Source organism: Daphnia pulex, chromosome 10 (genome assembly GCF_021134715.1).
Source record: "Daphnia pulex isolate KAP4 chromosome 10, ASM2113471v1".
Classification (NCBI taxonomy): domain Eukaryota; kingdom Metazoa; phylum Arthropoda; class Branchiopoda; order Diplostraca; family Daphniidae; genus Daphnia; species Daphnia pulex.
In genome coordinates, this window is record NC_060026.1 from 9,838,969 (window position 1) to 9,858,960 (window position 19,992).

The 19,992-nt window shown below is 41.5% G+C and overlaps 74 non-coding genes across 74 annotated transcripts; 49 read left to right on the forward strand and 25 right to left on the reverse strand.

The window, feature by feature from the left end:
* Window positions 1-30: 30 nt before the first annotated feature.
* Trnaq-uug lies at window positions 31-102 on the reverse strand. Its single transcript has one exon. It is a non-coding gene; the product is annotated as a tRNA-Gln (tRNA).
* Window positions 103-274: 172 nt separating this feature from the next.
* On the forward strand, window positions 275-370 carry Trnay-gua. The gene is made up of 2 exons: window positions 275-311; window positions 335-370. It is a non-coding gene; the product is annotated as a tRNA-Tyr (tRNA).
* A 236-nt stretch (window positions 371-606) lies between these two features.
* Trnap-ugg lies at window positions 607-678 on the forward strand. The gene has a single exon. It is a non-coding gene; the product is annotated as a tRNA-Pro (tRNA).
* Window positions 679-748: 70 nt separating this feature from the next.
* Trnal-aag lies at window positions 749-830 on the forward strand. Its single transcript has one exon. It is a non-coding gene; the product is annotated as a tRNA-Leu (tRNA).
* A 71-nt stretch (window positions 831-901) lies between these two features.
* On the forward strand, window positions 902-974 carry Trnar-ucg. Its single transcript has one exon. It is a non-coding gene; the product is annotated as a tRNA-Arg (tRNA).
* A 308-nt stretch (window positions 975-1,282) lies between these two features.
* Window positions 1,283-1,354, reverse strand: Trnap-cgg. The gene has a single exon. It is a non-coding gene; the product is annotated as a tRNA-Pro (tRNA).
* A 100-nt stretch (window positions 1,355-1,454) lies between these two features.
* Trnaq-uug lies at window positions 1,455-1,526 on the reverse strand. Its single transcript has one exon. It is a non-coding gene; the product is annotated as a tRNA-Gln (tRNA).
* Window positions 1,527-1,697: 171 nt separating this feature from the next.
* On the forward strand, window positions 1,698-1,793 carry Trnay-gua. The gene is made up of 2 exons: window positions 1,698-1,734; window positions 1,758-1,793. It is a non-coding gene; the product is annotated as a tRNA-Tyr (tRNA).
* A 236-nt stretch (window positions 1,794-2,029) lies between these two features.
* Window positions 2,030-2,101, forward strand: Trnap-ugg. The gene has a single exon. It is a non-coding gene; the product is annotated as a tRNA-Pro (tRNA).
* A 223-nt stretch (window positions 2,102-2,324) lies between these two features.
* On the forward strand, window positions 2,325-2,397 carry Trnar-ucg. The gene has a single exon. It is a non-coding gene; the product is annotated as a tRNA-Arg (tRNA).
* A 308-nt stretch (window positions 2,398-2,705) lies between these two features.
* Window positions 2,706-2,777, reverse strand: Trnap-cgg. The gene has a single exon. It is a non-coding gene; the product is annotated as a tRNA-Pro (tRNA).
* A 100-nt stretch (window positions 2,778-2,877) lies between these two features.
* Window positions 2,878-2,949, reverse strand: Trnaq-uug. The gene has a single exon. It is a non-coding gene; the product is annotated as a tRNA-Gln (tRNA).
* A 171-nt stretch (window positions 2,950-3,120) lies between these two features.
* On the forward strand, window positions 3,121-3,216 carry Trnay-gua. Its single transcript has 2 exons — window positions 3,121-3,157; window positions 3,181-3,216. It is a non-coding gene; the product is annotated as a tRNA-Tyr (tRNA).
* Window positions 3,217-3,452: 236 nt separating this feature from the next.
* On the forward strand, window positions 3,453-3,524 carry Trnap-ugg. The gene has a single exon. It is a non-coding gene; the product is annotated as a tRNA-Pro (tRNA).
* A 70-nt stretch (window positions 3,525-3,594) lies between these two features.
* On the forward strand, window positions 3,595-3,676 carry Trnal-aag. Its single transcript has one exon. It is a non-coding gene; the product is annotated as a tRNA-Leu (tRNA).
* A 71-nt stretch (window positions 3,677-3,747) lies between these two features.
* On the forward strand, window positions 3,748-3,820 carry Trnar-ucg. Its single transcript has one exon. It is a non-coding gene; the product is annotated as a tRNA-Arg (tRNA).
* A 308-nt stretch (window positions 3,821-4,128) lies between these two features.
* Window positions 4,129-4,200, reverse strand: Trnap-cgg. Its single transcript has one exon. It is a non-coding gene; the product is annotated as a tRNA-Pro (tRNA).
* Window positions 4,201-4,300: 100 nt separating this feature from the next.
* On the reverse strand, window positions 4,301-4,372 carry Trnaq-uug. Its single transcript has one exon. It is a non-coding gene; the product is annotated as a tRNA-Gln (tRNA).
* Window positions 4,373-4,543: 171 nt separating this feature from the next.
* On the forward strand, window positions 4,544-4,639 carry Trnay-gua. The gene is made up of 2 exons: window positions 4,544-4,580; window positions 4,604-4,639. It is a non-coding gene; the product is annotated as a tRNA-Tyr (tRNA).
* A 236-nt stretch (window positions 4,640-4,875) lies between these two features.
* On the forward strand, window positions 4,876-4,947 carry Trnap-ugg. Its single transcript has one exon. It is a non-coding gene; the product is annotated as a tRNA-Pro (tRNA).
* A 70-nt stretch (window positions 4,948-5,017) lies between these two features.
* On the forward strand, window positions 5,018-5,099 carry Trnal-gag. The gene has a single exon. It is a non-coding gene; the product is annotated as a tRNA-Leu (tRNA).
* A 71-nt stretch (window positions 5,100-5,170) lies between these two features.
* Window positions 5,171-5,243, forward strand: Trnar-ucg. The gene has a single exon. It is a non-coding gene; the product is annotated as a tRNA-Arg (tRNA).
* A 308-nt stretch (window positions 5,244-5,551) lies between these two features.
* Window positions 5,552-5,623, reverse strand: Trnap-cgg. The gene has a single exon. It is a non-coding gene; the product is annotated as a tRNA-Pro (tRNA).
* Window positions 5,624-5,723: 100 nt separating this feature from the next.
* Trnaq-uug lies at window positions 5,724-5,795 on the reverse strand. The gene has a single exon. It is a non-coding gene; the product is annotated as a tRNA-Gln (tRNA).
* Window positions 5,796-5,960: 165 nt separating this feature from the next.
* Trnay-gua lies at window positions 5,961-6,056 on the forward strand. The gene is made up of 2 exons: window positions 5,961-5,997; window positions 6,021-6,056. It is a non-coding gene; the product is annotated as a tRNA-Tyr (tRNA).
* A 236-nt stretch (window positions 6,057-6,292) lies between these two features.
* On the forward strand, window positions 6,293-6,364 carry Trnap-ugg. Its single transcript has one exon. It is a non-coding gene; the product is annotated as a tRNA-Pro (tRNA).
* Window positions 6,365-6,575: 211 nt separating this feature from the next.
* Trnar-ucg lies at window positions 6,576-6,648 on the forward strand. The gene has a single exon. It is a non-coding gene; the product is annotated as a tRNA-Arg (tRNA).
* A 308-nt stretch (window positions 6,649-6,956) lies between these two features.
* Trnap-cgg lies at window positions 6,957-7,028 on the reverse strand. The gene has a single exon. It is a non-coding gene; the product is annotated as a tRNA-Pro (tRNA).
* A 96-nt stretch (window positions 7,029-7,124) lies between these two features.
* Trnaq-uug lies at window positions 7,125-7,196 on the reverse strand. The gene has a single exon. It is a non-coding gene; the product is annotated as a tRNA-Gln (tRNA).
* Window positions 7,197-7,367: 171 nt separating this feature from the next.
* Trnay-gua lies at window positions 7,368-7,463 on the forward strand. Its single transcript has 2 exons — window positions 7,368-7,404; window positions 7,428-7,463. It is a non-coding gene; the product is annotated as a tRNA-Tyr (tRNA).
* Window positions 7,464-7,699: 236 nt separating this feature from the next.
* Window positions 7,700-7,771, forward strand: Trnap-ugg. The gene has a single exon. It is a non-coding gene; the product is annotated as a tRNA-Pro (tRNA).
* Window positions 7,772-7,841: 70 nt separating this feature from the next.
* Window positions 7,842-7,923, forward strand: Trnal-aag. Its single transcript has one exon. It is a non-coding gene; the product is annotated as a tRNA-Leu (tRNA).
* A 71-nt stretch (window positions 7,924-7,994) lies between these two features.
* Window positions 7,995-8,067, forward strand: Trnar-ucg. The gene has a single exon. It is a non-coding gene; the product is annotated as a tRNA-Arg (tRNA).
* A 308-nt stretch (window positions 8,068-8,375) lies between these two features.
* On the reverse strand, window positions 8,376-8,447 carry Trnap-cgg. The gene has a single exon. It is a non-coding gene; the product is annotated as a tRNA-Pro (tRNA).
* Window positions 8,448-8,547: 100 nt separating this feature from the next.
* Trnaq-uug lies at window positions 8,548-8,619 on the reverse strand. Its single transcript has one exon. It is a non-coding gene; the product is annotated as a tRNA-Gln (tRNA).
* Window positions 8,620-8,790: 171 nt separating this feature from the next.
* On the forward strand, window positions 8,791-8,886 carry Trnay-gua. Its single transcript has 2 exons — window positions 8,791-8,827; window positions 8,851-8,886. It is a non-coding gene; the product is annotated as a tRNA-Tyr (tRNA).
* Window positions 8,887-9,405: 519 nt separating this feature from the next.
* On the forward strand, window positions 9,406-9,478 carry Trnar-ucg. Its single transcript has one exon. It is a non-coding gene; the product is annotated as a tRNA-Arg (tRNA).
* A 308-nt stretch (window positions 9,479-9,786) lies between these two features.
* Window positions 9,787-9,858, reverse strand: Trnap-cgg. The gene has a single exon. It is a non-coding gene; the product is annotated as a tRNA-Pro (tRNA).
* A 96-nt stretch (window positions 9,859-9,954) lies between these two features.
* Window positions 9,955-10,026, reverse strand: Trnaq-uug. The gene has a single exon. It is a non-coding gene; the product is annotated as a tRNA-Gln (tRNA).
* Window positions 10,027-10,197: 171 nt separating this feature from the next.
* On the forward strand, window positions 10,198-10,293 carry Trnay-gua. Its single transcript has 2 exons — window positions 10,198-10,234; window positions 10,258-10,293. It is a non-coding gene; the product is annotated as a tRNA-Tyr (tRNA).
* A 236-nt stretch (window positions 10,294-10,529) lies between these two features.
* On the forward strand, window positions 10,530-10,601 carry Trnap-ugg. Its single transcript has one exon. It is a non-coding gene; the product is annotated as a tRNA-Pro (tRNA).
* A 223-nt stretch (window positions 10,602-10,824) lies between these two features.
* On the forward strand, window positions 10,825-10,897 carry Trnar-ucg. The gene has a single exon. It is a non-coding gene; the product is annotated as a tRNA-Arg (tRNA).
* A 308-nt stretch (window positions 10,898-11,205) lies between these two features.
* On the reverse strand, window positions 11,206-11,277 carry Trnap-cgg. Its single transcript has one exon. It is a non-coding gene; the product is annotated as a tRNA-Pro (tRNA).
* A 100-nt stretch (window positions 11,278-11,377) lies between these two features.
* On the reverse strand, window positions 11,378-11,449 carry Trnaq-uug. The gene has a single exon. It is a non-coding gene; the product is annotated as a tRNA-Gln (tRNA).
* A 171-nt stretch (window positions 11,450-11,620) lies between these two features.
* Trnay-gua lies at window positions 11,621-11,716 on the forward strand. The gene is made up of 2 exons: window positions 11,621-11,657; window positions 11,681-11,716. It is a non-coding gene; the product is annotated as a tRNA-Tyr (tRNA).
* A 236-nt stretch (window positions 11,717-11,952) lies between these two features.
* Window positions 11,953-12,024, forward strand: Trnap-ugg. Its single transcript has one exon. It is a non-coding gene; the product is annotated as a tRNA-Pro (tRNA).
* A 70-nt stretch (window positions 12,025-12,094) lies between these two features.
* On the forward strand, window positions 12,095-12,176 carry Trnal-aag. The gene has a single exon. It is a non-coding gene; the product is annotated as a tRNA-Leu (tRNA).
* A 71-nt stretch (window positions 12,177-12,247) lies between these two features.
* Window positions 12,248-12,320, forward strand: Trnar-ucg. The gene has a single exon. It is a non-coding gene; the product is annotated as a tRNA-Arg (tRNA).
* Window positions 12,321-12,628: 308 nt separating this feature from the next.
* Trnap-cgg lies at window positions 12,629-12,700 on the reverse strand. Its single transcript has one exon. It is a non-coding gene; the product is annotated as a tRNA-Pro (tRNA).
* A 100-nt stretch (window positions 12,701-12,800) lies between these two features.
* Window positions 12,801-12,872, reverse strand: Trnaq-uug. The gene has a single exon. It is a non-coding gene; the product is annotated as a tRNA-Gln (tRNA).
* Window positions 12,873-13,043: 171 nt separating this feature from the next.
* Trnay-gua lies at window positions 13,044-13,139 on the forward strand. The gene is made up of 2 exons: window positions 13,044-13,080; window positions 13,104-13,139. It is a non-coding gene; the product is annotated as a tRNA-Tyr (tRNA).
* A 377-nt stretch (window positions 13,140-13,516) lies between these two features.
* On the forward strand, window positions 13,517-13,598 carry Trnal-aag. The gene has a single exon. It is a non-coding gene; the product is annotated as a tRNA-Leu (tRNA).
* A 71-nt stretch (window positions 13,599-13,669) lies between these two features.
* On the forward strand, window positions 13,670-13,742 carry Trnar-ucg. The gene has a single exon. It is a non-coding gene; the product is annotated as a tRNA-Arg (tRNA).
* A 634-nt stretch (window positions 13,743-14,376) lies between these two features.
* Trnaq-uug lies at window positions 14,377-14,448 on the reverse strand. Its single transcript has one exon. It is a non-coding gene; the product is annotated as a tRNA-Gln (tRNA).
* Window positions 14,449-14,618: 170 nt separating this feature from the next.
* Trnay-gua lies at window positions 14,619-14,714 on the forward strand. The gene is made up of 2 exons: window positions 14,619-14,655; window positions 14,679-14,714. It is a non-coding gene; the product is annotated as a tRNA-Tyr (tRNA).
* A 377-nt stretch (window positions 14,715-15,091) lies between these two features.
* Trnal-aag lies at window positions 15,092-15,173 on the forward strand. The gene has a single exon. It is a non-coding gene; the product is annotated as a tRNA-Leu (tRNA).
* A 71-nt stretch (window positions 15,174-15,244) lies between these two features.
* Window positions 15,245-15,317, forward strand: Trnar-ucg. Its single transcript has one exon. It is a non-coding gene; the product is annotated as a tRNA-Arg (tRNA).
* Window positions 15,318-15,797: 480 nt separating this feature from the next.
* On the reverse strand, window positions 15,798-15,869 carry Trnaq-uug. The gene has a single exon. It is a non-coding gene; the product is annotated as a tRNA-Gln (tRNA).
* Window positions 15,870-16,040: 171 nt separating this feature from the next.
* Window positions 16,041-16,136, forward strand: Trnay-gua. Its single transcript has 2 exons — window positions 16,041-16,077; window positions 16,101-16,136. It is a non-coding gene; the product is annotated as a tRNA-Tyr (tRNA).
* A 236-nt stretch (window positions 16,137-16,372) lies between these two features.
* Trnap-ugg lies at window positions 16,373-16,444 on the forward strand. The gene has a single exon. It is a non-coding gene; the product is annotated as a tRNA-Pro (tRNA).
* Window positions 16,445-16,514: 70 nt separating this feature from the next.
* Window positions 16,515-16,596, forward strand: Trnal-aag. Its single transcript has one exon. It is a non-coding gene; the product is annotated as a tRNA-Leu (tRNA).
* Window positions 16,597-16,667: 71 nt separating this feature from the next.
* On the forward strand, window positions 16,668-16,740 carry Trnar-ucg. Its single transcript has one exon. It is a non-coding gene; the product is annotated as a tRNA-Arg (tRNA).
* A 481-nt stretch (window positions 16,741-17,221) lies between these two features.
* On the reverse strand, window positions 17,222-17,293 carry Trnaq-uug. Its single transcript has one exon. It is a non-coding gene; the product is annotated as a tRNA-Gln (tRNA).
* A 171-nt stretch (window positions 17,294-17,464) lies between these two features.
* Trnay-gua lies at window positions 17,465-17,560 on the forward strand. The gene is made up of 2 exons: window positions 17,465-17,501; window positions 17,525-17,560. It is a non-coding gene; the product is annotated as a tRNA-Tyr (tRNA).
* Window positions 17,561-17,792: 232 nt separating this feature from the next.
* Trnap-cgg lies at window positions 17,793-17,869 on the forward strand. The gene has a single exon. It is a non-coding gene; the product is annotated as a tRNA-Pro (tRNA).
* A 65-nt stretch (window positions 17,870-17,934) lies between these two features.
* Window positions 17,935-18,016, forward strand: Trnal-aag. The gene has a single exon. It is a non-coding gene; the product is annotated as a tRNA-Leu (tRNA).
* Window positions 18,017-18,087: 71 nt separating this feature from the next.
* Trnar-ucg lies at window positions 18,088-18,160 on the forward strand. Its single transcript has one exon. It is a non-coding gene; the product is annotated as a tRNA-Arg (tRNA).
* Window positions 18,161-18,468: 308 nt separating this feature from the next.
* Trnap-cgg lies at window positions 18,469-18,540 on the reverse strand. Its single transcript has one exon. It is a non-coding gene; the product is annotated as a tRNA-Pro (tRNA).
* Window positions 18,541-18,640: 100 nt separating this feature from the next.
* Window positions 18,641-18,712, reverse strand: Trnaq-uug. Its single transcript has one exon. It is a non-coding gene; the product is annotated as a tRNA-Gln (tRNA).
* A 171-nt stretch (window positions 18,713-18,883) lies between these two features.
* Window positions 18,884-18,979, forward strand: Trnay-gua. Its single transcript has 2 exons — window positions 18,884-18,920; window positions 18,944-18,979. It is a non-coding gene; the product is annotated as a tRNA-Tyr (tRNA).
* Window positions 18,980-19,211: 232 nt separating this feature from the next.
* Trnap-cgg lies at window positions 19,212-19,288 on the forward strand. Its single transcript has one exon. It is a non-coding gene; the product is annotated as a tRNA-Pro (tRNA).
* A 65-nt stretch (window positions 19,289-19,353) lies between these two features.
* Trnal-aag lies at window positions 19,354-19,435 on the forward strand. Its single transcript has one exon. It is a non-coding gene; the product is annotated as a tRNA-Leu (tRNA).
* Window positions 19,436-19,506: 71 nt separating this feature from the next.
* Window positions 19,507-19,579, forward strand: Trnar-ucg. The gene has a single exon. It is a non-coding gene; the product is annotated as a tRNA-Arg (tRNA).
* A 308-nt stretch (window positions 19,580-19,887) lies between these two features.
* Trnap-cgg lies at window positions 19,888-19,959 on the reverse strand. The gene has a single exon. It is a non-coding gene; the product is annotated as a tRNA-Pro (tRNA).
* Between the last annotated feature and the right edge of the window lie 33 nt (window positions 19,960-19,992).

The following is a 19,992-nucleotide window of genomic DNA, read 5'->3' on the forward strand; positions in this document are numbered from 1 at the left end:
AAACACGATTGATAGAAATTGGATTATAAAAGGTCCCACTGAGAATCGAACTCAAATTATCAGAGTCAAAGTCTGATGTGATAACCATTACACCATGGAACCTTCCAACGGATGTCACCAGCACTGCTACTACAATGTAAATTTGTCGTAAAATTTGGTGGAATTTAGTGCCATGTGCTGATTCCTTCAACTCAGTGATTTCGATGATTTAAAACATGATCTTTTGGTGCATGTTAATGGAGTATATTGCGATGTTCAACGGAAAACAAAACAACCTTCGATAGCTCAGTTGGTAGAGCGGTGGACTGTAGTGACACGATGTAAAATGCAAGGAATCCATAGGTCGCTGGTTCAACTCCGGCTCGAAGGAGAGCACTTGTGATTACGCATTGAGTGGGCAACAGAAAATAGATAAAGCTGATATTCATGTATATTCAAAATAGAATGTAGTAATGGAAAATCCAACATGTACTATTGGGGTACGCATATCTACAACGGAAAGTTGACAACATCACCGTGTAAATATGAAATGTATAGCACAAAAATGGGACACAATTAATGGTTAGTAATTGTAGCCGGCAACAAACGGTGTTAAAAATGTTGCGTGGCTCATTGGTCTAGTGTTATGATTCTTGCTTTGGGTGTAAGAGACCCCGGGTTCAAATCCCGGATGAGCCCCTACAATATTTCAGCTGAGATGGTAAACCTCTTATTGTATTATTTAGATGAATGTTAACATTGCAAACGTGGTAGCGTGGCCGAGCGGTCCAAGGCGCTGGTTTAAGGCACCAGTCTCTTCGGGGGCATGGGTTCGAATCCCATCGCTGCCAACGTCAATTTTGCTCAAACTGTTGTAGCATAGCAAGGAATCGATGATTGTGCACTTACGGGCAACGTTAATGGTCGTGTGGCCTAATGGATAAGGCGTCGGACTTCGGGTCCAAAGATTGCAGGTTCGAGTCCTGCTACGATCACTCGCAAACGGTTATTTTGGCTATTTCGAAATGCGCGCGCGAAAAGTTACAAACAAAGAATTAGCAATCCATTTGCAATTGCTCCTGGTTGTAAGCCAAAGTACACATCAAAGAGAACATCCGAGGTTCCTGCCCAAAAAATTGGTCTAAGGAGTGGAATCAATGAATCCCTATCGTACGATCTCTATTCCCTATACCAAATTAAGCTGTGGTATTTCCTTAGGAAAAAACATTTGGGACTCGTGACTGTACCTTAGAACACATGATGTGTCTAATGGCAGGGATCGGTGCCAAAAGTAAAACAATTGGGGCCCATCCGGGAATTGAACCCGGGATCACTTACACCCGAAGCAAGTATCATACTACTAGACCAATGAGCCCTATTATCTTTCATAATTGATTCGAAAATTATTTTATTATTATTACAATCCAAATGTCGTGCATAAAAATAAACACGATTGATAGAAATTGGATTAAAAAAGGTCCCACTGAGAATCGAACTCAGATTATCAGAGTCAAAGTCTGATGTGATAACCATTACACCATGGAACCTTCTAAAGGATGTCACCAGCACTGCTACTACAATGTAAATTTGTCGTTAAATTTGGTGGAATTTAGTGCCATGTGCTGATTCTTTCAACTCAGTGATTTCGATGATTTAAAACATGATCTTTTGGTGCATGTTAATGGAGTATATTGCGATGTTCGACGGAAAGAAAACAACCTTCGATAGCTCAGTTGGTAGAGCGGTGGACTGTAGTGACACGATGTAAAATGCAAGGAATCCATAGGTCGCTGGTTCAACTCCGGCTCGAAGGAGAGCACTTGTGATTACGCATTGAGAGGGCAACAGAAAATAGATAAAGCTGATAGTCATGTATATTCCAAATAGAGTGTAGTAATGGAAAATCCAATATGTACTATTGGGGTACGCATATCTACAACGGAAAGTTGACAACATCACCGTGTAAATATGAAATGTATAGCTCAAAAATGGGACACAATTAATGGCTAGTAATTGTAGCCGGCAACAAACGGTGTTAGAAAAGTTGTGTGGCTCATTGGTCTAGTGGTATGATTCTTGCTTTGGGTGTAAGAGGCCCCGGGTTCAAATCCCGGATGAGCCCCTACAATATTTCAGCTGAGATGGTAAACCTCTTATTGTATTATTTATATGAATGTTAACATTGTAAACGTTGTGGCGTGGCCGAGCGGTCCAACGCGCTGGTTTGAGGCACCAGTCTCTTCGGGGGCATGGGTTCGAATCCCATCGCTGCCAACGTCAATTTTGCTCAAACTGTTGTAGCATAGCAAGGAATCGATGATTGTGCACTTACGGGCAACGTTAATGGTCGTGTGGCCTAATGGATAAGGCGTCGGACTTCGGATCCGAAGATTGCAGGTTCGAGTCCTGCTACGATCACTCGCAAACGTTTATTTTGGCTATTTCGAAATGCGCGCGCGAAAAGTTACAAACAAAGAATTAGCAATCCATTTGCAATTGCTCCTGGTTGTAAGCCAAAGTACACATCAAAGAGAACATCCGAGGTTCCCGCCCAAAAAATTGGTCTAAGGAGTGGAATCAATGAATCCCTATCGTACGATCTCTATTCCCTATACCAAATTAAGCTGTGGTATTTCCTTAGGAAAAAACATTTGGGACTCGTGACTGTACCTTAGAACACATGATGTGTCTAATGGCAGGGATCGGTGCCAAAAGTAAAACAATTGGGGCCCATCCGGGAATTGAACCCGGGATCACTTACACCCGAAGCAAGTATCATACTACTAGACCAATGAGCCCTATTATCTTTCATTATTGATTCGAAAATTATTTTATTATTATTACAAATCAAATGTCGTGCATAAAAATAAACACGATTGATAGAAATTGGATTAAAAAAGGTCCCACTGATAATCGAACTCAGATTATCAGAGTCAAAGTCTGATGTGATAACCATTACACCATGGAACCTTCCAACGGATGTCACCAGCACTGCTACTACAATGTAAATTTGTCGTTAAATTTGGTGGAATTTAGTGCCATGTGCTGATTACTTCAACTCAGTGATTTCGATGATTTAAAACATGATCTTTTGATGCATGTTAATGGAGTATATTGCGATGTTCGACGGAAATATCACAACCTTCGATAGCTCAGTTGGTAGAGCGGTGGACTGTAGTGACACGATGTAAAATGCAAGGAATCCATAGGTCGCTGGTTCAACTCCGGCTCGAAGGAGAGCACTTGTGATTACGCATTGAGTGGGCAACAGAAAATAGATAAAGCTGATATTCATGTATATTCAAAATAGAATGTAGTAATGGAAAATCCAACATGTACTATTGGGGTACGCATATCTACAACGGAAAGTTGACAACATCACCGTGTAAATATGAAATGTATAGCACAAAAATGGGACACAATTAATGGTTAGTAATTGTAGCCGGCAACAAACGGTGTTAAAAATGTTGCGTGGCTCATTGGTCTAGTGTTATGATTCTTGCTTTGGGTGTAAGAGACCCCGGGTTCAAATCCCGGATGAGCCCCTACAATATTTCAGCTGAGATGGTAAACCTCTTATTGTATTATTTAGATGAATGTTAACATTGCAAACGTGGTAGCGTGGCCGAGCGGTCCAAGGCGCTGGTTTAAGGCACCAGTCTCTTCGGGGGCATGGGTTCGCATCCCATCGCTGCCAACGTCAATTTTGCTCAAACTGTTGTAGCATAGCAAGGAATCGATGATTGTGCACTTACGGGCAACGTTAATGGTCGTGTGGCCTAATGGATAAGGCGTCGGACTTCGGATCCGAAGATTGCAGGTTCGAGTCCTGCTACGATCACTCGCAAACGGTTATTTTGGCTATTTCGAAATGCGCGCGCGAAAAGTTACAAACAAAGAATTAGCAATCCATTTGCAATTGCTCCTGGTTGTAAGCCAAAGTACACATCAAAGAGAACATCCGAGGTTCCTGCCCAAAAAATTGGTCTAAGGAGTGGAATCAATGAATCCCTATCGTACGATCTCTATTCCCTATACCAAATTAAGCTGTGGTATTTCCTTAGGAAAAAATATTTGGGACTCGTGACTGTACCTTAGAACACATGATGTGTCTAATGGCAGGGATCGGTGCCAAAAGTAAAACAATTGGGGCCCATCCGGGAATTGAACCCGGGATCACTTACACCCGAAGCAAGTATCATACTACTAGACCAATGAGCCCTATTATCTTTCATAATTGATTCGAAAATTATTTTATTATTATTACAATCCAAATGTCGTGCATAAAAATAAACACGATTGATAGAAATTGGATTAAAAAAGGTCCCACTGAGAATCGAACTCAGATTATCAGAGTCAAAGTCTGATGTGATAACCATTACACCATGGAACCTTCTAAAGAATGTCACCAGCACTGCTACTACAATGTAAATTTGTCGTTAAATTTGGTGGAATTTAGTGCCATGTGCTGATTCTTTCAACTCAGTGATTTCGATGATTTAAAACATGATCTTTTGGTGCATGTTAATGGAGTATATTGCGATGTTCGACGGAAAGAAAACAACCTTCGATAGCTCAGTTGGTAGAGCGGTGGACTGTAGTGACACGATGTAAAATGCAAGGAATCCATAGGTCGCTGGTTCAACTCCGGCTCGAAGGAGAGCACTTGTGATTACGCATTGAGAGGGCAACAGAAAATAGATAAAGCTGATAGTCATGTATATTCCAAATAGAGTGTAGTAATGGAAAATCCAATATGTACTATTGGGGTACGCATATCTACAACGGAAAGTTGACAACATCACCGTGTAAATATGAAATGTATAGCTCAAAAATGGGACACAATTAATGGCTAGTAATTGTAGCCGGCAACAAACGGTGTTAGAAAAGTTGTGTGGCTCATTGGTCTAGTGGTATGATTCTTGCTTTGGGTGTAAGAGGCCCCGGGTTCAAATCCCGGATGAGCCCCTACAATATTTCAGCTGAGATGGTAAACCTCTTATTGTATTATTTATATGAATGTTAACATTGTAAACGTTGTGGCGTGGCCGAGCGGTCCAAGGCGCTGGTTTGAGGCACCAGTCTCTTCGGGGGCATGGGTTCGAATCCCATCGCTGCCAACGTCAATTTTGCTCAAACTGTTGTAGCATAGCAAGGAATCGATGATTGTGCACTTACGGGCAACGTTAATGGTCGTGTGGCCTAATGGATAAGGCGTCGGACTTCGGATCCGAAGATTGCAGGTTCGAGTCCTGCTACGATCACTCGCAAACGTTTATTTTGGCTATTTCAAAATGCGCGCGCGAAAAGTTACAAACAAAGAATTAGCAATCCATTTGCAATTGCTCCTGGTTGTAAGCCAAAGTACACATCAAAGAGAACATCCGAGGTTCCCGCCCAAAAAATTGGTCTAAGGAGTGGAATCAATGAATCCCTATCGTACGATCTCTATTCCCTATACCAAATTAAGCTGTGGTATTTCCTTAGGAAAAAACATTTGGGACTCGTGACTGTACCTTAGAACACATGATGTGTCTAATGGCAGGGATCGGTGCCAAAAGTAAAACAATTGGGGCCCATCCGGGAATTGAACCCGGGATCACTTACACCCGAAGCAAGTATCATACTACTAGACCAATGAGCCCTATTATCTTTCATTATTGATTCGAAAATTATTTTATTATTATTACAATCCAAATGTCGTGCATAAAAATAAACACGATTGATAGAAATTGGATTAAAAAAGGTCCCACTGATAATCGAACTCAGATTATCAGAGTCAAAGTCTGATGTGATAACCATTACACCATGGAACCTTCCAACGGATGTCACCAGCACTGCTACTACAATGTAAATTTGTCGTTAAATTTGGTGGAATTTAGTGCCATGTGCTGATTACTTCAACTCAGTGATTTCGATGATTTAAAACATGATCTTTTGATGCATGTAGTATATTGCGATGTTCGACGGAAATAAAACAACCTTCGATAGCTCAGTTGGTAGAGCGGTGGACTGTAGTGACACGATGTAAAATGCAAGGAATCCATAGGTCGCTGGTTCAACTCCGGCTCGAAGGAGAGCACTTGTGATTACGCATTGAGTGGGCAACAGAAAATAGATAAAGCTGATAGTCATGTATATTCAAAATAGAGTATAGTAGTGGAAAATCCAACATGTACTATTGGGGTACGCATATCTACAACGGAAAGTTGACAACATCACCGTGTAAATATGAAATGTATAGCTCAAAAATGGGACACAATTAATGGTTAGTAAATGTAACCGGCAACAAACGGTGTTAAAAAAGTTGTGTGGCTCATTGGTCTAGTGGTATGATTCTTGCTTTGGGTGTAAGAGGCCTCGGGTTCAAATCCCGGATGAGCCCCTACAATATTTCAGCTGAGATGGTAAACCTGTTATTGTATTATTTAGATGAATGTTAACATTGCGTGGCCGAGAGGTCCAAGGCGCTGGTTTAAGGCACCAGTCTCTTCGGGGGCATGGGTTCGAATCCCATCGCTGCCAACGTCAATTTTGCTCAAACTGTTGTAGCATAGCAAGGAATCGATGATTGTGCACTTACGGGCAATGTTAATGGTCGTGTGGCCTAATGGATAAGGCGTCGGACTTCGGATCCGAAGATTGAAGGTTCGAGTCCTGCTACGATCACTCGCAAACGGTTATTTTGGCTATTTCGAAATGCGCGCGCGAAAAGTTACAAACAAAGAATTAGCAATCCATTTGCAATTGCTCCTGGTTGTAAGCCAAAGTACACATCAAAGAGAACATCCGAGGTTCCCGCCCAAAAAATTGGTCTAAGGAGTGAAATCAATGAATCCCTATCGTACGATCTCTATTCCCTATACCAAATTAAGCTGTGGTATTTCCTTAGGAAAAAACATTTGGGACTCGTGACTGTACCTTAGAACACATGATGTGTCTAATGGCAGGGATCGGTGCCAAAAGTAAAACAATTGGGGCCCATCCGGGAATTGAACCCGGGATCACTTACACCCGAAGCAAGTATCATACTACTAGACCAATGAGCCCTATTATCTTTATTGATTCGAAAATTATTTTATTATTATTACAATCCAAATGTCGTGCATAAAAATAAACACGATTGATAGAAATTGGATTAAAAAAGGTCCCACTGAGAATCGAATTCAGATTATCAGAGTCAAAGTCTGATGTGATAACCATTACACCATGGAACCTTCCATCGTATGTCACCAGCACTGCTACTACAATGTAAATTTGTCGTTAAATTTGGTGGAATTTAGTGCCATGTGCTGATTCCTTCAACTCAGTGATTTCGATGATTTAAAACATGATCTTTTGGTGCATGTTAATGGAGTATATTGCGATGTTCGACGGAAATAAAACAACCTTCGATAGCTCAGTTGGTAGAGCGGTGGACTGTAGTGACACGATGTAAAATGCAAGGAATCCATAGGTCGCTGGTTCAACTCCGGCTCTAAGGAGAGCACTTGTGATTACGCATTGAGTGGGCAAAAGAAAATAGATATAGCTGATAGTCATGTATATTCAAAATAGAGTGTAGTAATGGAAAATCCAACATGTACTATTGGGGTACGCATATCTACAACGGAAAGTTGACAACATCACCGTGTAAATATGAAATGTTTAGCTCAAAAATGGGACACAATTAATGGTTAGTAATTGTAGCCGGCAACAAACGGTGTTAGAAAAGTTGCGTGGCTCATTGGTCTAGTGGTATAATTCTTGCTTTGGGTGTAAGAGGCCCCGGGTTCAAATCCCGGATGAGCCCCTACAATATTTCAGCTGAGATGGTAAACCTCTTATTGTATTATTTAGATGAATGTTAACATTGGAAACGTAGTAGCGTGGCCGAGCGGTCCAAGGCGCTGGTTTAAGGCACCAGTCTCTTCGGGGGCATGGGTTCGAATCCCATCGCTGCCAACGTCAATTTTGCTCAAACTGTTGTAGCATAGCAAGGAATCGATGATTGTGCACTTACGGGCAACGTTAATGGTCGTGTGGCCTAATGGATAAGGCGTCGGACTTCGGATCCGAAGATTGCAGGTTCGAGTCCTGCTACGATCACTCGCAAACGGTTATTTTGGCTATTTCGAAATGCGCGCGCGAAAAGTTACAAACAAAGAATTAGCAATCCATTTGCAATTGCTCCTGGTTGTAAGCCAAAGTACACATCAAAGAGAACATCCGAGGTTCCCGCCCAAAAAATTGGTCTAAGGAGTGGAATCAATGAATCCCTATCGTACGATCTCTATTCCCTATACCAAATTAAGCTGTGGTATTTCCTTAGGAAAAAACATTTGGGACTCGTGACTGTACCTTAGAACACATGATGTGTCTAATGGCAGGGATCGGTGCCAAAAGTAAAACAATTGGGGCCCATCCGGGAATTGAACCCGGGATCACTTACACCCGAAGCAAGTATCATACTACTAGACCAATGAGCCCTATTATCTTTCATTATTGATTCGAAAATTATTTTATTATTATTACAATCCAAATGTCGTGCATAAAAATAAACACGATTGATAGAAATTGGATTAAAAAAGGTCCCACTGAGAATCGAACTCAAATTATCAGAGTCAAAGTCTGATGTGATAACCATTACACCATGGAACCTTCCAACGGATGTCACCAGCACTGCTACTACAATGTAAATTTGTCGTAAAATTTGGTGGAATTTAGTGCCATGTGCTGATTCCTTCAACTCAGTGATTTCGATGATTTAAAACATGATCTTTTGGTGCATGTTAATGGAGTATATTGCGATGTTCAACGGAAAAAAAACAACCTTCGATAGCTCAGTTGGTAGAGCGGTGGACTGTAGTGACACGATGTAAAATGCAAGGAATCCATAGGTCGCTGGTTCAACTCCGGCTCGAAGGAGAGCACTTGTGATTACGCATTGAGTGGGCAACAGAAAATAGATAAAGCTGATATTCATGTATATTCAAAATAGAATGTAGTAATGGAAAATCCAACATGTACTATTGGGGTACGCATATCTACAACGGAAAGTTGACAACATCACCGTGTAAATATGAAATGTATAGCACAAAAATGGGACACAATTAATGGTTAGTAATTGTAGCCGGCAACAAACGGTGTTAGAAATGTTGCGTGGCTCATTGGTCTAGTGTTATGATTCTTGCTTTTGGTGTAAGAGGCCTCGGGTTCAAATCCCGGATGAGCCCCTACAATATTTCAGCTGAGATGGTAAACCTGTTATTGTATTATTTAGATGAATGTTAACATTGCGTGGCCGAGAGGTCCAAGGCGCTGGTTTAAGGCACCAGTCTCTTCGGGGGCATGGGTTCGAATCCCATCGCTGCCAACGTCAATTTTGCTCAAACTGTTGTAGCATAGCAAGGAATCGATGATTGTGCACTTACGGGCAATGTTAATGGTCGTGTGGCCTAATGGATAAGGCGTCGGACTTCGGATCCGAAGATTGAAGGTTCGAGTCCTGCTACGATCACTCGCAAACGGTTATTTTGGCTATTTCGAAATGCGCGCGCGAAAAGTTACAAACAAAGAATTAGCAATCCATTTGCAATTGCTCCTGGTTGTAAGCCAAAGTACACATCAAAGAGAACATCCGAGGTTCCCGCCCAAAAAATTGGTCTAAGGAGTGAAATCAATGAATCCCTATCGTACGATCTCTATTCCCTATACCAAATTAAGCTGTGGTATTTCCTTAGGAAAAAACATTTGGGACTCGTGACTGTACCTTAGAACACATGATGTGTCTAATGGCAGGGATCGGTGCCAAAAGTAAAACAATTGGGGCCCATCCGGGAATTGAACCCGGGATCACTTACACCCGAAGCAAGTATCATACTACTAGACCAATGAGCCCTATTATCTTTATTGATTCGAAAATTATTTTATTATTATTACAATCCAAATGTCGTGCATAAAAATAAACACGATTGATAGAAATTGGATTAAAAAAGGTCCCACTGAGAATCGAACTCAGATTATCAGAGTCAAAGTCTGATGTGATAACCATTACACCATGGAACCTTCCATCGTATGTCACCAGCACTGCTACTACAATGTAAATTTGTCGTTAAATTTGGTGGAATTTAGTGCCATGTGCTGATTCCTTCAACTCAGTGATTTCGATGATTTAAAACATGATCTTTTGGTGCATGTTAATGGAGTATATTGCGATGTTCGACGGAAATAAAACAACCTTCGATAGCTCAGTTGGTAGAGCGGTGGACTGTAGTGACACGATGTAAAATGCAAGGAATCCATAGGTCGCTGGTTCAACTCCGGCTCTAAGGAGAGCACTTGTGATTACGCATTGAGTGGGCAAAAGAAAATAGATATAGCTGATAGTCATGTATATTCAAAATAGAGTGTAGTAATGGAAAATCCAACATGTACTATTGGGGTACGCATATCTACAACGGAAAGTTGACAACATCACCGTGTAAATATGAAATGTTTAGCTCAAAAATGGGACACAATTAATGGTTAGTAATTGTAGCCGGCAACAAACGGTGTTAGAAAAGTTGCGTGGCTCATTGGTCTAGTGGTATAATTCTTGCTTTGGGTGTAAGAGGCCCCGGGTTCAAATCCCGGATGAGCCCCTACAATATTTCAGCTGAGATGGTAAACCTCTTATTGTATTATTTAGATGAATGTTAACATTGGAAACGTAGTAGCGTGGCCGAGCGGTCCAAGGCGCTAGTTTAAGGCACCAGTCTCTTCGGGGGCATGGGTTCGAATCCCATCGCTGCCAACGTCAATTTTGCTCAAACTGTTGTAGCATAGCAAGGAATCGATGATTGTGCACTTACGGGCAACGTTAATGGTCGTGTGGCCTAATGGATAAGGCGTCGGACTTCGGATCCGAAGATTGCAGGTTCGAGTCCTGCTACGATCACTCGCAAACGGTTATTTTGGCTATTTCGAAATGCGCGCGCGAAAAGTTACAAACAAAGAATTAGCAATCCATTTGCAATTGCTCCTGGTTGTAAGCCAAAGTACACATCAAAGAGAACATCCGAGGTTCCCGCCCAAAAAATTGGTCTAAGGAGTGGAATCAATGAATCCCTATCGTACGATCTCTATTCCCTATACCAAATTAAGCTGTGGTATTTCCTTAGGAAAAAACATTTGGGACTCGTGACTGTACCTTAGAACACATGATGTGTCTAATGGCAGGGATCGGTGCCAAAAGTAAAACAATTGGGGCCCATCCGGGAATTGAACCCGGGATCACTTACACCCGAAGCAAGTATCATACTACTAGACCAATGAGCCCTATTATCATTCATTATTGATTCGAAAATTATTTTATTATTATTACAATCCAAATGTCGTGCATAAAAATAAACACGATTGATAGAAATTGGATTAAAAAAGGTCCCACTGAGAATCGAACTCAAATTATCAGAGTCAAAGTCTGATGTGATAACCATTACACCATGGAACCTTCCAACGGATGTCACCAGCACTGCTACTACAATGTAAATTTGTCGTAAAATTTGGTGGAATTTAGTGCCATGTGCTGATTCCTTCAACTCAGTGATTTCGATGATTTAAAACATGATCTTTTGGTGCATGTTAATGGAGTATATTGCGATGTTCAACGGAAAAAAAACAACCTTCGATAGCTCAGTTGGTAGAGCGGTGGACTGTAGTGACACGATGTAAAATGCAAGGAATCCATAGGTCGCTGGTTCAACTCCGGCTCGAAGGAGAGCACTTGTGATTACGCATTGAGTGGGCAACAGAAAATAGATAAAGCTGATATTCATGTATATTCAAAATAGAATGTAGTAATGGAAAATCCAACATGTACTATTGGGGTACGCATATCTACAACGGAAAGTTGACAACATCACCGTGTAAATATGAAATGTATAGCACAAAAATGGGACACAATTAATGGTTAGTAATTGTAGCCGGCAACAAACGGTGTTAGAAATGTTGCGTGGCTCATTGGTCTAGTGTTATGATTCTTGCTTTGGGTGTAAGAGACCCCGGGTTCAAATCCCGGATGAGCCCCTACAATATTTAAGCTGAGATGGTAAACCTCTTATTGTATTATTTAGATGAATGTTAACATTGCATACGTGGTAGCGTGGCCGAGCGGTCCAAGGCGCTGGTTTAAGGCACCAGTCTCTTCGGGGGCATGGGTTCGAATCCCATCGCTGCCAACGTCAATTTTGCTCAAACTGTTGTAGCATAGCAAGGAATCGATGATTGTGCACTTACGGGCAACGTTAATGGTCGTGTGGCCTAATGGATAAGGCGTCGGACTTCGGATCCGAAGATTGCAGGTTCGAGTCCTGCTACGATCACTCGCAAACGGTTATTTTGGCTATTTCGAAATGCGCGCGCGAAAAGTTACAAACAAAGAATTAGCAATCCATTTGCAATTGCTCCTGGTTGTAAGCCAAAGTACACATCAAAGAGAACATCCGAGGTTCCCGCCCAAAAAATTGGTCTAAGGAGTGGAATCAATGAATCCCTATCGTACGATCTCTATTCCCTATACCAAATTAAGCTGTGGTAGTTCCTTAGGAAAAAACATTTGGGACTCGTGACTGTACCTTAGAACACATGATGTGTCTAATGGCAGGGATCGGTGCCAAAAGTAAAACAATTGAGGCCCATCCGGGAATTGAACCCGGGATCACTTACACCCGAAGCAAGTATCATACTACTAGACCAATGAGCCCTATTTTCTTTCATTATTGATTCGAAAATTATTTTATTATTATTACAATCCAAATGTCGTGCATAAAATTAAACACGATTGATAGAAATTGGATTAAAAAAGGTCCCACTGAGAATCGAACTCAGATTATCAGAGTCAAAGTCTGATGTGATAACCATAACACCATGGAACCTTCTAACGGATGTCACCAGCACTGCTACTACAATGTAAATTTGTCGTTAAATTTGGTGGAATTTAGTGCCATGTGCTGATTCCTTCAACTCAGTGATTTCGATGATTTAAAACATGATCTTTTGGTGCATGTTAATGGAGTATATTGCGATGTTCGACGGAAAGAAAACAACCTTCGATAGCTCAGTTGGTAGAGCGGTGGACTGTAATGACACGATGTAAAATGCAAGGAATCCATAGGTCGCTGGTTCAACTCCGGCTCGAAGGAGAGCACTTGTGATTACGCATTGAGAGGGCAACAGAAAATAGATAAAGCTGATAGTCATGTATATTCAAAATAGAGTGTAGTAATGGAAAATCCAACATGTACTATTGGAGTACGCATATCTACAACGGAAAGTTGACAACATCACCGTGTAAATATGAAATGTATAGCTCAAAAATGGGACACAATTAATGGTTAGTATTGCAGCCGGCAACAAACGGTGTTAGAAAAGTTGCGTGGCTCATTGGTGTAGTGGTATGATTCTTGCTTTGGGTGTAAGAAGCCCCGGGTTCAAATCCCGGATGAGCCCCTACAATATTTCAGCTGAGATGGTAAACCTCTTATTGTATTAATTAGATGAATGTTAACATTGCAAACGTGGTAGCGTGGCCAAGCGGTCCAAGGCGCTGGTTTAAGGCACCAGTCTCTTCGGGGGCATGGGTTCGAATCCCATCGCTGCAAACGTCAATTTTGCTCAAACTGTTGTAGCATAGCAAGAAATCGATAATTGTGCACTTACGGGTATCGTTAATGGTCGTGTGGCCTAATGGATAAGGCGTCGGACTTCGGATCCGACGATTGCAGGTTCGAGTCCTGCTACGATCACTCGCAAACGGTTATTTTGGCTATTTCGAAATGCGCGCGCGAAAAGTTACAAACAAAGAATTAGCAATCCATTTGCAATTGCTCCTGGTTGTAAGCCAAAGTACACATCAAAGAGAACATCCGAGGTTCCCGCCCAAAAAATTGGTCTAAGGAGTGAAATCAATGAATCCCTATCGTACGATCTCTATTCCCTATACCAAATTAAGCTGTGGTATTTCCTTAGGAAAAAACATTTGGGACTCGTGACTGTACCTTAGAACACATGATGTGTCTAATGGCAGGGATCGGTGCCAAAAGTAAAACAATTGGGGCCCATCCGGGAATTGAACCCGGGATCACTTACACCCGAAGAAAGTATCATACTACTAGACCAATGAGCCCTATTATCTTTCATTATTGATTCGAAAATTATTTTATTATTATTACAATCCAAATGTCTCAATCCAAAAAGTAAAACAATTGGGGCCCATTTGGGAATTGAACCCGGGATCACTTACACCCGAAGCAAGTATCATACTACTAGACCAATGAGCCCTATTATCTTTCATTATTGATTCGAAAATTATTTTATTATTATTACAATCCAAATGTCGTGCATAAAAATAAACACGATTGATAGAAATTGGATTAAAAAAGGTCCCACTGAGAATCGAACTCAGATTATCAGAGTCAAAGTCTGATGTGATAACCATTACACCATGGAACCTTCCAACGGATGTCACCAGCACTGCTACTACAATGTAAATTTGTCGTTAAATTTGGTGGAATTTAGTGCCATGTGCTGATTACTTCAACTCAGTGATTTCGATGATTTAAAACATGATCTTTTGGTGCTGTTAATGGAGTATATTGCGATGTTCGACGGAAAGAAAACAACCTTCGATAGCTCAGTTGGTAGAGCGGTGGACTGTAGTGACACGATGTAAAATGCAAGGAATCCATAGGTCGCTGGTTCAACTCCGGCTCGAAGGAGAGCACTTGTGATTACGCATTGAGTGGGCAACAGAAAATAGATAAAGCTGATAGTCATGTATATTCAAAATAGAGTGTAGTAGTGGAAAATCCAACATGTACTATTGGGGTACGCATATCTACAACGGAAAGTTGACAACATCACCGTGTAAACATGAAATGTATAGCTCAAAAATGGGACACAATTAATGGTTAGTAATTGTAACCGGCAACAAACGGTGTTAGAAAAGTTGTGTGGTCATGGTCTAGTGGTATGATTCTTGCTTTAGGTGTAAGAGGCCTCGGGTTCAAATCCCGGATGAGCCCCTACAATATTTCAGCTGAGATGGTAAACCTGTTATTTGTATTATTTAGATGAATGTTAACATTGCAAACGTGGTAGCGTTGCCGAGCGGTCCAAGGCGCTGGTTTAAGGCACCAGTCTCTTCGGGGGCATGGGTTCGAATCCCATCGCTGCCAACGTCAATTTTGCTCAAACTGTTGTAGCATAGCAAGGAATCGATGATTGTGCACTTACGGGCAACGTTAATGGTCGTGTGGCCTAATGGATAAGGCGTCGGACTTCGGATCCGAAGATTGCAGGTTCGAGTCCTGCTACGATCACTCGCAAACGGTTATTTTGGCTATTTCGAAATGCGCGCGCGAAAAGTTACAAACAAAGAATTAGCAATCCATTTGCAATTGCTCCTGGTTGTAAGCCAAAGTACACATCAAAGAGAACATCCGAGGTTCCCGCCCAAAAAATTGGTCTAAGGAGTGGAATCAATGAATCCCTATCGTACGATCTCTATTCCCTATACCAAATTAAGCTGTGGTATTTCCTTAGGAAAAAACATTTGGGACTCGTGACTGTACCTTAGAACACATAATGTGTCTAATGGCAGGGATCGGTGCCAAAAGTAAAACAATTGGAGCCCATCCGGGAATTGAACCCGGGATCACTTACACCCGAAGCAAGTATCATACTACTAGACCAATGAGCCCTATTATCTTTCATTATTGATTCGAAAATTATTTTATTATTATTACAATCCAAATGTCGTGCATAAAAATAAACACGATTGATAGAAATTGGATAAAAAAAGGTCCCACTGAGAATCGAACTCAAATTATCAGAGTCAAAGTCTGATGTGATAACCATTACACCATGGAACCTTCCTACGGATGTCACCAGCACTGCTACTACAATGTAAATTTGTCGTTAAATTTGGTGGAATTTAGTGCCATGTGCTGATTCCTTCAACTCAGTGATTTCGATGATTTAAAACATGATCTTTTGGTGCATGTTAATGGAGTATATTGCGATGTTCAACGAAAAAAAAACAACCTTCGATAGCTCAGTTGGTAGAGCGGTGGACTGTAGTGACACGATGTAAAATGCAAGGAATCCATAGGTCGCTGGTTCAACTCCGGCTCGAAGGAGAGCACTTGTGATTACGCATTGAGTGGGCAACAGAAAATAGATAAAGCTGATAGTCATGTATATTCAAAATAGAGTGTAGTAATGGAAAATCCAATATGTACTATTGGGGTACGCATATCTACAACGGAAAGTTGACAACATCACCGTGTAAATATGAAATGTATAGCTCAAAAATGGGACACAATTAATGGCTAGTAATTGCAGCCGGCAACAAACGGTGTTAGAAAAGTTGTGTGGCTCATTGGTCTAGTGGTATGATTCTTGGTTTGGGTGTAAGAGGCCCCGGGTTCAAATCCCGGATGAGCCCCTACAATATTTCAGCTGAGATGGTAAACCTCTTATTGTATTAATTAGATGAATGTTAACATTGCAAACGTGGTAGCGTGGCCGAGCGGTCCAAGGCGCTGGTTTAAGGCACCAGTCTCTTCGGGGGCATGGGTTCGAATCCCATCGCTGCCAACGTCAATTTTGCTCAAACTGTTGTAGCATAGCAAGGAATCGATGATTGTGCACTTACGGGCAACGTTAATGGTCGTGTGGCCTAATGGATAAGGCGTCGGACTTCGGATCCGAAGATTGCAGGTTCGAGTCCTGCTACGATCACTCGCAAACGGTTATTTTGGCTATTTCGAAATGCGCGCGCGAAAAGTTACAAACAAAGAATTAGCAATCCATTTGCAATTGCTCCTGGTTGTAAGCCAAAGTACACATCAAAGAGAACATCCGAGGTTCCCGCCCAAAAAATTGGTCTAAGGAGTGGAATCAATGAATCCCTATCGTACGATCTCTATTCCCTATACCAAATTAAGCTGTGGTATTTCCTTAGGAAAAAAACATTTGGGACTCGTGACTGTACCTTAGAACACATAATGTGTCTAATGGCAGGGATCGGTGCCAAAAGTAAAACAATTGGAGCCCATCCGGGAATTGAACCCGGGATCACTTACACCCGAAGCAAGTATCATACTACTAGACCAATGAGCCCTATTATCTTTCATTATTGATTCGAAAATTATTTTATTATTATTACAATCCAAATGTCGTGCATAAAAATAAACACGATTGATAGAAATTGGATTAAAAAAGGTCCCACTGAGAATCGAACTCAAATTATCAGAGTCAAAGTCTGATGTGATAACCATTACACCATGGAACCTTCCAACGGATGTCACCAGCACTGCTACTACAATGTAAATTTGTCGTTAAATTTGGTGGAATTTAGTGCCATGTGCTGATTCCTTCAACTCAGTGATTTCGATGATTTAAAACATGATCTTTTGGTGCATGTTAATGGAGTATATTGCGATGTTCAACGGAAAAAAAACAACCTTCGATAGCTCAGTTGGTAGAGCGGTGGACTGTAGTGACACGATGTAAAATGCAAGGAATCCATAGGTCGCTGGTTCAACTCCGGCTCGAAGGAGAGCACTTGTGATTACGCATTGAGTGGGCAACAGAAAATAGATAAAGCTGATAGTCATGTATATTCAAAATAGAGTGTAGTAATGGAAAATCCAATATGTACTATTGGGGTACGCATATCTACAACGGAAAGTTGACAACATCACCGTGTAAATATGAAATGTATAGCTCAAAAATGGGACACAATTAATGGTTAGTAATTGTAGCCGGCAACAAACAGTGTTAGTCTAGTGGTCTCATTGGTCTAGTGGTATGATTCTTGCTTCGGGTGTAAGAGGCCCCGGGTTCAAATCCCGGATGAGCCCCTACAATATTTCAGCTGAGATGGTAAACCTCTTATTGTATTATTTAGATGAATGTTAACATTGCAAACGTGGTAGCGTGGCCGAGCGGTCCAAGGCGCTGGTTTAAGGCACCAGTCTCTTCGGGGGCATGGGTTCGAATCCCATCGCTGCCAACGTCAATTTTGCTCAAACTGTTGTAGCATTGCAAGGAATCGATGATTGTGCACTTACGGGCAACGTTAATGGTCGTGTGGCCTAATGGATAAGGCGTCGGACTTCGGATACGAAGATTGCAGGTTCGAGTCCTGCTACGATCACTCGCAAACGGTTATTTTGGCTATTTCGAAATGCGCGCGCGAAAAGTTACAAACAAAGAATTGGCAATCCATTTGCAATTGCTCCTGGTTGTAAGCCAAAGTACACATCAAAGAGAACATCCGAGGTTCCCGCCCAAAAAATTGGTCTAAGGAGTGGAATCAATGAATCCCTATCGTACGATCTCTATTCCCTATACCAAATTAAGCTGTGGTATTTCCTTAGGAAAAAACATTTGGGACTCGTGACTGTACCTTAGAACACATGATGTGTCTAATGGCAGGGATCGGTGCCAAAAGTAAAACAATTGGGGCCCATCCGGGAATTGAACCCGGGATCACTTACACCCGAAGCAAGTATCATACTACTAGACCAATGAGCCCTATTATATTTTATTATTGATTCGAAAATTATTTTATTATTATTACAATCCAAATGTCGTGCATAAAAATAAACACGATTGCTAGAAATGGGATTAAAAAAGGTCCCACTGAGAATCGAACTCATATTATCAGAGTCAAAGTCTGATGTGATAACCATTACACCATGGAACCTTCCAACGGATGTCACCAGCACTGCTACTACAATGTAAATTTGTCGTTAAATTTGGTGGAATTTAGGGCCATGTGCTGATTCCTTCAACTCAGTGATTTCGATGATTTAAAACATGATCTTTTGGTGCATGTTAATGGAGTATATTGCGATGTTCGACGGAAAGAAAACAACCTTCGATAGCTCAGTTGGTAGAGCGGTGGACTGTAGTGACACGATGTAAAATGCAAGGAATCCATAGGTCGCTGGTTCAACTCCGGCTCGAAGGAGAGCACTTGCGATTACGCATTGAGTGGGCAACAGAAAATAGATAAAGCTGATAGTAATGTATATTCAAAATAGAGTGTAGTAATGGAAAACCCAACATGTACTATTGGGGTACGCATATCTACAACGGAAAGTTGACAACATCACCGTGTAAATATGAAATGTATAGCTCAAAAATGGGACACAATTAATGGTTAGTAATTGTAGCCGGCAACAAACGGTGTTAGTCTAGTGGTCTCATTGGTCTAGTGGTATGATTCTTGCTTCGGGTGTAAGGGGCCCCGGGTTCAAATCCCGGATGAGCCCCTACAATATTTCAGCTGAGATGGTAAACCTCTTATTGTATTATTTAGATGAATGTTAACATTGCAAACGTGGTAGCGTGGCCAAGCGGTCCAAGGCGCTGGTTTAAGGCACCAGTCTCTTCGGGGGCATGGGTTCGAATCCCATCGCTGCCAAAGTCAATTTTGCTCAAACTGTTGTAGCATATAGAGGAATCGATCATTGTGCACTTACGGGCAACGTTAATGGTCGTGTGGCCTAATGGATAAGGCGTCGGACTTCGGATCCGAAGATTCCAGGTTCGAGTCCTGCTACGATCACTCGCAAACGGTTATTTTGGCTATTTCGAAATGCGCGCGCGAAAAGTTACAAACAAAGAATTAGCAATCCATTTGCAATTGCTCCTGGTTGTAAGCCAAAGTACACATCAAAGAGAACATCCGAGGTTCCCGCCCAAAAAATTGGTCTAAGGAGTGGAATCAATGAATCCCTATCGTACGATCTCTATTCCCTATACCAAATTAAGCTGTGGTATTTCCTTAGGAAAAAACATTTGGGACTCGTGACTATACCTTAGAACACATGATGTGTCTAATGGCAGGGATCGGTGCCAAAAGTAAAACAATTGGGGCCCATCCGGGAATTGAACCCGGGATCACTTACACCCGAAGCAAGTATCATACTACTAGACCAATGAGCCCTATTATCTTTCATTATTGATTCGAAAATTTTT